This window comes from Mustelus asterias, chromosome 22 (genome assembly GCF_964213995.1).
Source record: "Mustelus asterias chromosome 22, sMusAst1.hap1.1, whole genome shotgun sequence".
Classification (NCBI taxonomy): domain Eukaryota; kingdom Metazoa; phylum Chordata; class Chondrichthyes; order Carcharhiniformes; family Triakidae; genus Mustelus; species Mustelus asterias.
The window spans coordinates 8,695,059-8,707,260 of record NC_135822.1 but is presented as its reverse complement, the minus strand read 5'-3'; the positions used below and the strand labels follow the sequence as shown (position 1 = coordinate 8,707,260).

At 47.8% G+C, this 12,202-nt stretch overlaps 1 protein-coding gene across 7 annotated transcripts in view; it reads right to left on the bottom strand.

Annotated features, from left to right (window-relative positions):
• samd11 (sterile alpha motif domain containing 11) overlaps positions 1-12,202 on the bottom strand; it is a 328,960-nt gene that overhangs the window by 242,886 nt on the left and 73,872 nt on the right. The window lies entirely within an intron of this gene.

The window sequence follows — 12,202 nt, the reverse complement described above, 5'->3', positions numbered from 1 at the left end:
AGGATAACTCTTTATTATGATTAAGGTAGACAGGATGCTGGGGGTGAAGGAGGCAAAGGAGTATTGACTCATTATGATTCTTCATCGCCAGATAGGTGCATTGGCCATGCTGATTTGCCCCTTAGTGTCAGGGGGACTAGCTAGGGTAACTGCGTGGTGTTATGGGGATAGGGCCTGGATGGGATTGTGGCCCGTGCAGACTCAATGGGCCGAATGGCCTCTTTCTGCACTGCAGGATTCTACCAGAGCAACAAGCCATCATCAAGTTCGTATTATGCTATGGGAACTGGAATCGGTTAAATACAGCTGGGTCACAGATGACAGTGATGCCGACTGTGGTCGAACAGCCAGTGAAAATCAAGCTACAGGAAAAATGCGAACGGACCATCCTGGGGCGTTTCCTAATTGTGTGGTAATGAGATCACGGACAGATGAAATGAGACAAGAGGAGTTCAGAGCACAGGGTGAGAAAAGTGAGATAAGGTTATATGATAGAAGTGGCACTGTGGCCTAATGGGGGCATGGTGGCATAGTGGTTAGTTCTGCTGCCTCGCTGTGCCAGGGCATCATTGGCTAGACCAGAATTTATTGCCTGTCGCTAATTGATCTTGAGAAGGTGGTGGTGAACCGTCTTCTTGAACCGCTGCAGTCCCTGTGGTGTAGGTACACCCACAGTGCTGTTAGGAAGGGAGTTTGAAGACTTTGACCCAGTGGCAGTGAAGGGACAACAATATGTTTCCACGTCAGGACGGTGGGTGGCTTGGAGGGGAACTTTCAGGTGATGGTGTTTCCATGAATCAGCTACTCTTGTTCCTCTAGACGGTAGTGGTTGTGGGTTTGGAAGGTGTTGTCAAAGGAGCCTTGATGAGTTGCTACAGTGCAGCTTGTAAATGGTACACACTGCTGCCACTGTGCGACAGTGCTGGAGGGAGTGAATGTTTATGATGGTGGGTGGGGTGCCAATCAACCGGACTGCTTTGTTCTGGATGCTCAACGTTCTTGAGTGTTGTTGGAGCTGCTCTTATCCAGGCAATTGGAGAGTATTCCATCACACATTGTCCTTGTAGACAGTGGACAGGCTTTGGGGAGTCAGGAGGTGAATTATTTACCGCAGGATTCCCAATCTCTGACCTGCTCTGGTAGCCACGGTATTCATTGTCCAGTTTCTGGTCAATGGCAACCTCCAGGATGTTGATAGGGAGGGATTCAGCGATGGTAATACCATTGAACGTATGGAGGAAGTGATTAGATTCTCTCTTGTTGGATAGGGCCATTGCCCAGCATTTGAGTGGTGCAAATATTATTTGCCACTTATCATCCCAAGCCTGAATGTTGTCTAGATCTTGCTGCATTTGGACACAGGTTGCTTTCAGTATCTGTGAATGATACTGAGCACTGTGCAATCATCAGTGAACATCCCCACTTCTGACCTCGTGATGAAGGGGAGCTTGATGATGGAGGAGTTGAAGATGATTGTGTCGAGGACATTCTGCCGAGAAACTCCTGCAGTGATGTCCACGGAGTGAGATTGTTGACTTCCAACCACCACAACCATCTTCCTTTGTGCCGGGTGTGACTCCAGCCAGTGGAGAGCTTTCCCCAATTCCCACTGACTCCAGTTTTGCCAGGGCTCCTTGATGCCACACTCGGTCAAAAGCTGCCTTGATGTCAAGGGTAGTCATCCTCACCTCACCTCTGGCATTCAATTCTTTGCCCATGTTTGAACCAAGGCTGTAATGAGGTCAGGAGCTGAGTGGCCCTGGCGGAACCCAAACTGAGCATCAGTGAGCAGGCCATTGCTGATTAAGTGCCGCTTGACAGCACTGCCCTCGACACATTCCATCACTTTGCTGATGATTGTGAGTAGACTAATGGGGCGGTAATTGGTTGGGTTGGATTTTCCTGCTTTTTCTGGGCAGGACAGATCAGAGGAGATGCCAGCATTGTAGCTGTACTGGAACAGCTTGGCTAGGGGCATGGCTAATTTTGGGGCACAAGTACTATTGCCAGAATACTGTCAGGGAGCCCCATAGCCTTTACAGTCTCCAGGGCCTTTAGCTGTTTCTTAATATCACATAGCGTGAATTGCTTTCTGTGGGAGCTTGCTGTGCGTCATATGGTTGTTAACGTGTCTGCTTCCACCACCTCCACTGGCAGTGCGTTCCAGGCACCCACCACCCTCTGTGTGAAAAGCTTTCCCCGCACGTCTCCCCTCAACCCACCACCTCTCACCTTGAACCTGTGCCCTCTCAAAGTTAGAATAGAGTCATAGAATCCTACAGTGCAGAAGAAGGCCATTCGGCCCATTGAGTCTGTACTGACCACAATCCCAGCCAGGGCCCATCCTCACGCATTTACTCCAGCCAGTCCCCCCAACACTAAGGGGTAATTTAGCATGGCCAATCCACCTAACCTGCACATCTTTGGACTGTAGGAGCACCCGGAGGAAACCCACGCAGACACGGGGAGAACGTGTAGACTCCACACAGACAGTGACCCAAGCCGGGAATCGAACCCAGGTCCCTGACGCTCTTAAGCAGCAATGCTAACCACTGTGCCACTGTGCCGTTGTTTCATACAACAGTGACTGCATTTCAAAAAGCACTTGTTGGTGGTATAGTACTTGGAGACGTCAAGTGGGCTGCTAACTGCAAGCTTGACTTTTTCTCTCCTAATAATATAGATTTTTCTATCTAGCTTTCAAGATTGTGTATATCAAAATTGCTAGATATTTCAATATCTCGTTACCACATGACGACCAAAGCTTGGCTGCCTAATAAATAGATATTTCACATTAAAACCAATTGAACAGTTAGAGTTATAGAGTCATAGAGGTTTACAGCATGGAAACAGGCCCTTCAGCCCAACTTGTCCATGCTGCCCTTCTTTTTTTAACGACTAAGCTTTTCCCAATAGCCCGTGTTTGGCTCATATCCCTCGATAGCCATCTTACTCACGTAACCTGTCTCAATGCGTTTTAAAATTTCAAAATTATGTGCACCCACCTCTACCTGTGGCAGCTCATTCCAGACACTCACCACCCTCTGTGTGAAAAAGTTAGCTGGGTTTAATTTCTACAGTCAGGCTGGTCCAGCCCACATGACCTGATCAGGCAGCAGAAGTGGTGGTTCCACTGATATGCTACAGGAACGATGGGAAGTTGTGGGCACAGAATCTCGGCTTTGCTCTCAGAAAGAGAAGCAGAGTCAATACCACCCCCCACATCCTCCTGCCTGAAGTTGGGTGAATGACCCAGGGCATTGTCACACCCCTTGTACCAGCAGCTTGCCTACAGGACTGGCAATAAGGCAGTGCTGGGGAGCAAGTTGCCTTCTTGCCCTGTTTTACAAAGGACAAAGAACAATACAGCACAGAAACAGGCCCTTCGGTCCATCAAGCCTGCGCCGATACACGGTTTCTATCCCTCTGTTCGCCTCCCGTTCACGTGCTATCAAGATATATCTTGAACGTTGCTAATGTGCCTGCTTCCACCACCTCCACTGGCAGTGCGTTCCATGCACCCACCACCCTCTGTGTGAAAAACTGTCCCCGCACGTCTCCCCTAAACTTACCCCCTCTTACCCTGTACCTGTGCCCTTCGAAGTTGACCTTTTCACCCTGGGAAAAAGCCTCTGACTATCCACCCTATCTATGTCTCTCATAATTTCAGACACCTCTATCAGGTCGCCCCCTCAGCCTCTATCTTTCCAGTGAAAACAATCCTAGTTTATCCAACCTCTCCTCACACCCAAAACCCTCCAGACCAGGCAACATCCTGGCAAACCTTCTTTGCACTCTTTCCAAAGCAATCACAACCTTCTGGAGTGCGGTGACCAGAACTGCGGCCTAACTAAAGTTTTAATTCAGAGAGATTTCAAACTCAAGAGGAACAATAGACGTGGCAAAACTGCTGACTCACAGCGCCAGGGACCCGGGTTCGATTCCTGGCTTGGGTCACTGTCTGTGTGGAGTTTGTACGTTCTCCCCGTGTCTGTGTGGGTTTCCTCCGGGTGCTCTGGTTTCCTCCCACAGTCCAAGAGACGTGTTGGTTCGGTGCATTGGCCGTGCGAAATTCTCCCTCAGTGCACACAAACAGGCACCGGAGCGTGGTGACTAAGGGATTTTCACAGTAACTTCATTGCAGTTAGAATCATGATCCAAGCCAAGAACTGAACCTAACCTGCACACCTTTGGAGTGTGGGAGGAAACCGGAGCACCCGGAGGAAACCCACGCAGACACGGGGAGAATGTGCAAACTCCACACAGACAGTGGCCCAAGCCGGGAATCGAACCCGGGTCCCTGGCGCTGTGCGGCAGCAGTGCTAACCCACTGCGCCCCCGTGCCACCCACATGTGCACTGTTGAGATTCTATGAGTGTCTAGAATCGAAGGTTTCTTTTGTGTGGAACAAACTTGGCATCCCGAAGCTTCCCATACTTGCAGCACAGAGTCAGGCTGCCCTGTTACTCCCCTTCCAGCAGATCCCAATGCGATAGATACTTCTGCATTTTGTCAGCCGTGGATGATTTAGTATGTGCAATCTGTGCAAATGCAGAGAGAGAGAGTTTGAGACGCCCTCGGGGAATTGATTTTCTGAGGCTGCCATTTAACGCACACATGTGCGAAGCCTGCCCCTATTTTGACGAGCGGCCTTGGTTTCTGGGCTGTCATTCTTCCGAGTTTCTGGCTCCTAATTGATCGGAATCTGTGGCAGCGGCTCTTTCTTGGCTGCGTGTCCAGGAAGAGGCCTCCACATCGCTGGGATCAATTAAGCAGGCTCCAGAAAGTGTTTGTGCAAGCTCCCCCGTACTGGAGCTGGCCGCTGGTGTGTCGGGGCGTGACCTTGCCGAGTTTAGCCTGATCGGAAAATTTGCCTGTCTTGTTGCTTGCCTTGTTTACACAGTGCTCTCACAGGCGGAGGATTCCGGATGAAGGGTAGGCAACCACACTGCACCGGGCAGCAAAATAAATACCAATGTCCCCTTTGGGGTGACCATTCATTTCTCATTGCTAGTGTTTTTTTTGATCAAGTTTTTAATCACCTGTCCTAATCTCTCCCTAAGGTTGCTCAGAGTGAGATTTTGTCTTGACGGTGCTGTGAAGCATCTTGGGACTTTTTAAAAATGTTGTACATTTATTTATTGGTGACCGTAGAATCCCTACAGCGCAGAAGGAGGCCATTCAGCCCATCGAGTCTGCACCGACCACAATCCCACCCAGGCCCTATCTATCCCCGCAACCCCCATATTTACCCCACTAATCCCTCTAACCTACACATCCCGGGACACTAAGGGGCAATTCAACATGGCCAATCAACCTAACCCGCACATCTTTGGTGTCACGAGTAGCCTTCCATAACTGGGGCGGCACGGTGACACAGTGTTTAGCACTGCTGCCCTACAATGCCAGGGACCCGGCCTCGGGTCACTGTCTGTGTGGAGTCTGCACGTTTTCCCCGCGCCTGCGTGGATTTCCTCCAGGTGCCCCGGTTTACCTCCTGCATTCCAATGATGTGCAGGGTAGGTGGATTGCCCCTGAGCATCAGGGGGTTAGCAGTGTAAAAATGGTGGGTTACAGGGATAGGACCTGGCTGGGATTGATGTTGGTGCAGGCTCGATGGGCTGAATGGCCTCCTTCTGCGCTGTATTCTATGAGGCCATTCAGCCCATCGAGTCTGCACCGACCACAATCCCACCCAGGCCCTATCCCTGTAACCCCATGCATTTACCGTAGCTAGTCCCCCTGACACTAAGGGGCAATTTAACATGGTCAATCAACCTAACCCGCACATCTTTGGACTGTGGGAGGAAACCGGAGCACCCGGAGGAAACCTACGCAGACACGGGGAGAACGTGCAAACTCCGCACAGACAGTGACCCAAGCCGGGAATCGAACCCGGGTCCCTGGCGCTGTGAGGCAGCAGTGCTAACCACTGTGCCATTGTGCCCGGGTCCCTGGCGCTGTGAGGCAGCAGCGCTAACCACTGTGCCACCGTGCCACCCACACTCGTGTGTCGTTTTCAAGAATGGAACGTAAGCTCTTCCAAATGGGGCTGAAAAGTGCGAACGAGTTATTCCAATGGGGACAATGACTTGAACAGCTGGGCATTCAAAAATAATCCATGGCTGTTTTTATTTTAAATATACACAATTCTCACTTTACAACATTGTTTTTTTTAAAAAAAGCTGTTGTAACAAATGTTCCTTTCCTCACCCCAACATCACTTAATTGCTCGGGGCGTGTAACACATATCGGGTTATAAAAAGTGCCAAAATGGAATCAGCATTGAAAAGTTTAAAATATTATACAGTGTAAAAGGGCTGTAGCATATCAGGTTACTTGCCTGATACACAATTTGTAATGATCAAATGCTTTCATAAAAGGTGAAATTATATTAAATGTCCACACTTTACTGATTTTAAAAAATCCAAAATGCATTAAAAAGGCGCTTTTAGTACCTTACATACGATTCTGAGGTGTTGCAATTAAATTGGGCTTTATAGAAAATTGCTGGATACAACCAGGATGTACTTACTTACAGCAAACAACAACGCAACAGAAAATGAATGAGACACTTTGTAAATAAGGAGGAAACTACCTTAATTTATAGTTTGGCTAACACCACCTGTGTTTACACTTCTTTGTTATCAGCAATTTAAAACTCCACTGCTCCTTTCTTAAGAGTTCTATTACTGTTAAAAGCAAAATAAACATGAGGTGGAGTTGCCGGCGTTGGACTGGGGTGGGCACAGTAAGAAGCCTCACAACACCAGGTTAAAGTCCAACAGGTTTATTTGGTATCATGAGCTTTCGAAGCCTTGCTCCTCACTTGATCACACACGCCTGATGAAGGAGCAGCGCTCCGAAAGTTCGTGATACCAAATAAACCTGTTGGACTTTAACCCGGTGTTGTGAGACTTCTTAAAATATACAAGAGTTTTTTTTTGCCTCTCCAATTATTGGTACAATCAGTTTGGAACTATAATTTGATTTGATTTATTCTTGTCACATGTATTAGGATACAGTGAAAAGTATTGATTCCTACAGACAAAGCATACCGAACATAGAGAAGGAAAAGAGAGAGTGTAGTGTTACAGTCATAGCTAGGGTGCAGAGAAAGATCAACTCAATATAAGGTAGGTCCATTCAAAAGTCTGACGGCAGCAGGGAAGAAGCTGTTCTTGAGTCAGTCCTAAAACAATCACAAATGGAGTTTCATACCAGAAGCTATTACAACAGAAGTCCTCTATAGCCGTGAACACTAGTTAAGGCATTTCGGGTCAACTATTTATGCTATATTGTACTCTTAAGGCATACTTTCCTCCACTGAATATCGTCAATGTTGCCACAGTTGTCTAATTACAGAAAAAGTGACTTCAAAACCAACCTGAGAGCTCTTATACTCATCAAGTTGAGAGACCAAGTTGGCCATTGGGGCATTGTGTGGCAAGATAGAGCAGCTCGGCCCCGGCCTGGGTCTCAACCTTTGCCTATTCCGACTGCCACCAGGGGGTGCACAAGAGCAGCTCAGGGTGATTCTCCTACCTTCCCATGACCCTGAGGCTGAGACCAGGAACTCACTTGCCACATGGTGAATTTGAGCTGTAGCCCCACAAACACCTATCATAAACCCATCGACAGAGGCACCAACTCCCCACCCAAATTGACAGGTCTGAACGCAAGAGATTAAATTATACGACAGCTCTAAGCTGCATCCTATATAATAAGCACGGCCTGTTATATTAGCAAACATACTACAAAGTGCCTACTTCCCAACTAGTGGACAACAGTGTGACTGATCATCCTACGCTGTACAGATTTGTAGCTTCACTTCAACAGTTCCTACGGAGGTTCCTGTACTCGGGAGAAGTTGCAGTTAAGGTACAACTACCGCTACTATTCCAGGGATCAGCCGAGATTCCCAGGATTGCATTTGGCAGTAATGTTCTTCCACACCCTGTTGACCCTGTTGGAAAATATCCCGTCTGACATGATACCAGGGGGCTGCCGGTGCCAACAGAATTACAACCCCAACAGGAGTGTGGAGTTTGCACGTTCTCCCCATGCCTGTCTGGGTTTCCTCTGGGTGCTCCCACAGTTCAAAGGTGTGCAGGTTAGTTGGATTGGCCGTGCTAAATTGCTCCTTAGTGTCCCAAGACATGTAGGCTAGGGGAATTAGCGGGGTAAATACATGAGGTTACGAGGATCAAGTCTGTCCGAGAGTCGGTGGGCCGAATGGCTTGTTTCTGCACAAGGGCAGCACGGTAGCACAGTGGTTAGCACTGCTGCTTCATAGCTCCAGGGACCTGGGTTCGAATCCCAGCTCGGGTCACTGTCACTGTCTGGAGTTTGCACATTCTCCTTGTGTCTGCGTGGGTTTCCTCCGGGTGCTCCGGTTTCCTTCCACAGTCCAAAGATATGCGGGCTAGGTTGATTGGCCATTCTAAATTGCGCCTTACTGTCCCAGGATGCATACGTTAGAGGGATTAGTGGGTAAATATGTAGGGATATGGGGATAGGGCCTTGGTGGGATTGTGGTTGGTGCAAACTTGATGGGCCGAATGGCCTCTTTCTGCACTGTAGGCTTCTATGATTTTGGGATTCTACGATTAGGGAACAGACTGAGAGTGGAGAGGCAAGGGGAAGCAGATAGATGGTGAGAGAGGACAGAGAGGAAGGGGCAAAGAGGGCAGGAGTGGAGAGAACAGCTATATCAGACAGGCAGAAAAAAAATCAACAGTTAAATCATTGAAAATACATCAAGTTATTGCAGACTGTAACCCTCCAATCAACAAACGTAGTATTTTGCACATTTTTCCGTCCTTCAGTTCAAACTGGAAATAAGTTTATAGTTTATTTATTAGTCACAAGTGAGCTTACATTAACACTGCAATGAAGTTACTGTGAAAATCCCCTAGTCGCCACACTCTGGCGCCTGTTCGGGTACACTGAGGGAGAATTTAGCACGGCCAATGCACCCTAACCAGCACGTCTTTCAGACTGTGGGAGGAAACCGGAGCACCCGGAGGAAACCCACGCAGACACGGGGAGAACGTGCAGACTCTGCACACACAGTGACCCGAGGCCGGGAATCGAACCTGGGGGTCCCTGGCGCTGTGAGGCAGCAGTGCTAACCACTGCGCCACCGTGCCGTCCCCGTTCAAACAGATAGCAGGCTACACTAAAACCGATCGCTCCCGCAACGAGAAACAGGATGATTGCTAAATCTGTCATGGCAGAGCTGCTGGCCACATGTTTGAGATGAGCTTTCCGACTTTAGTTGCTGTGATGGTACAGTCCTTCAGTCAACATGACATCAATCTAAAAATTCAAGCTAACTGGGGATTTTTCTGAGAATTGACACAAATTGCTGGCCTATTGAAATCCCCAGCAACCAGAGGGCAAGTTTAAGTCTCACTCAACTTCTCAGCTCACACATAGTTATAACTAGCCGAACTGGTTCAATCCAGGTTAGATCAAACCGGACAATGTAGAAATGTCACTGTTCAAACACGGCTTGATCTTTCATTGCAATTTTAATCTCTTCAGTTACAAAAGTCTTTTCAGACAGCAAGTGGTTGGGGTCTGGAATGCACTGCCTGGGAGTGTGGCGGAGGAAGATTCAATCGAGGGATTCAAGAGGGCATTAGATCTTTGCCCAAAGATGTGTGGGTTAGGTGAATTGGCCACGGCTAAATTGTCCCAAGATGTGTAGGTTAGGGGGTTTAAGCGGGGTAAATACATGGTGTTAGGGGGCTCGGACCCTACAAAAGGCACTTTTTATATCGGCATAGGATAACTGACAATTGGTTTTAAAATATTTGTTTACCAGTTTGTCGGAGAGTCAGTGCAGACTCGATGGGCCGGATGGCCTCCTTCTGCACTGTAGGGATCCTATGATTCTAGATGATTATTTGAATAGAAGCTATGTGCAGGGGTACGGGGAAAAGGCAAGAGAATGACACTAAGTCATAATGCTCATTTGGAAAGACAGTGCAAACATGATGGGCCGAATGGCCTCCTTCTGCGCTGTAACCATACTGTGATATTGTGAATCTTTTCATTAAATGCCTTGCATCTGACACGTGCACTGAGTCCGTTATCTGTACCATGTATGTCAAACTGTTCCTTTTCCTCATCAGTGCTTCTCTCTTTCCTAATTGGCTATTTTTCAAAGTTTCTAACTTATAGTTTTATTATATTTATTATATTTCTCCTTCCTTCTGTTATAGATGGCAGAGGGAAGTTATGTGTGGAACCGGAGGAGATTGGTGAAGCATTGAACCAATATTTCTCTTCGGTGTTCACGCAAGGGGACATGAATATAGCTGAGGAGGACACTGGGTTGCAAGGGAGTAGAATAGACAGTATTACAGTTGATAAGGAGGATGTGCAGGATATTCTGGAGGGTCTGAAAATAGATAAATCCCCTGGTCCGGATGGGATTTATCCAAGGATTCTCTGGGAGGCAAGAGAAGTGATTGCAGAGCCTCTGGCTCTGATCTTCAGGTCGTCGTTGGCCTCTGGTATAGTACCAGAAGATTGGAGGTTAGCGAATGTTGTCCCATTGTTTAAGAAGGGGAACAGAGACTTCCCCGGGAATTATAGACCGGTGAGTCTCACTTCTGTTGTCGGCAAGATGTTGGAAAAAATTATAAGGGATAGGATTTATAGTTATTTGGAGAGTAATGAATTGATAGGTGATAGTCAGCATGGTTTTGTGGCAGGTAGGTCGTGCCTTACTAACCTTATTGAGTTTTTTGAGAAAGTGACCAAGGAGGTGGATGGGGGCAAGGCAGTGGACGTGGTATATATGGATTTTAGTAAGGCGTTTGATAAGGTTCACCATGGTAGGCTTCTGCAGAAAATGCAGATGTATGGGATTGGGGGTGATCTAGGAAATTGGATCAGGAATTGGCTAGCGGATAGGAAACAGAGGGTGGTGGTTGATAGTAAATATTCATCATGGAGTGCGGTTACAAGTGGTGTACCTCAGGGATCTGTTTTGGGGCCACTGCTGTTTGTAATATTTATTAATGATCTGGATGAGGGTATAGTTGGGTGGATTAGCAAATTTGCTGATGACACCAAAGTCGGTGGTGTGGTAGACAGTGAGGAAGGGTGTCGTAGTTTGCAGGAAGACTTAGACAGGTTGCAAAGTTGGGCCGAGAGGTGGCGGATGGAGTTTAATGCGGAGAAGTGTGAGGTAATTCACTTTGGTAGGAATAACAGATGTGTTGAGTATAGGGCTAACGGGAGGACTTTGAATAGTGTGGAGGAGCAGAGGGATCTAGGTGTATGTGTGCATAGATCCCTGAAAGTTGGGAATCAAGTAGATAAGGTTGTTAAGAAGGCATATGGTGTCTTGGCGTTTATTGGTAGGGGGATTGAATTTAGGAGTCGTAGCGTTATGTTGCAACTGTACACAACTCTGGTGCGGCCGCACTTGGAGTACTGTGTGCAGTTCTGGTCCCCACATTACAGGAAGGATGTGGAGGCTTTGGAGAGGGTGCAGAGGAGGTTTACCAGGATGTTGCCTGGTATGGAGGGGAGATCCTATGAGGAGAGGCTGAGGGATTTGGGATTGTTTTCGCTGGAAAGGCGGCGGCTAAGAGGGGATCTTATTGAAACATATAAGATGATTAGAGGTTTAGATAGGGTGGATAGTGATAGCCTTTTTCCTCTGATGGAGAAATCCAGCACGAGGGGGCATGGCTTTAAATTGAGGGGGGGTAGTTATAGAACCGATGTCAGGGGTAGGTTCTTTACCCAGAGGGTGGTGAGGGATTGGAATGTCCTGCCAGCATCAGTAGTAAATGCGCCTAGTTTGGGGGCGTTTAAGAGATCCGTAGATAGGTTCATGGACGAAAAGAAATTGGTTTAGGTTGGAGGGTCACAGTTTTTTTTTAACTGGTCGGTGCAACATCGTGGGCCGAAGGGCCTGTTCTGCGCTGTAATGTTCTATGTTCTATGTTCTGTGTCCTTTCCAGCTGGGGCATTACCCTATTGACACCCCAATCTGATTCCAGTAAAACATATATCACCATTCCTTTATCATTGCTGGGTTAAACGTCAGAAATGGCCCAACTAACGACACTGAGTACCTTCCCGTCACTTACTGCAGTGATACAGGAAGCCAGCTCGCCACCACATTCTTAAAGCAAACCAGGGATGGGCACTGAAACAAAGGAAGCTTTGACCA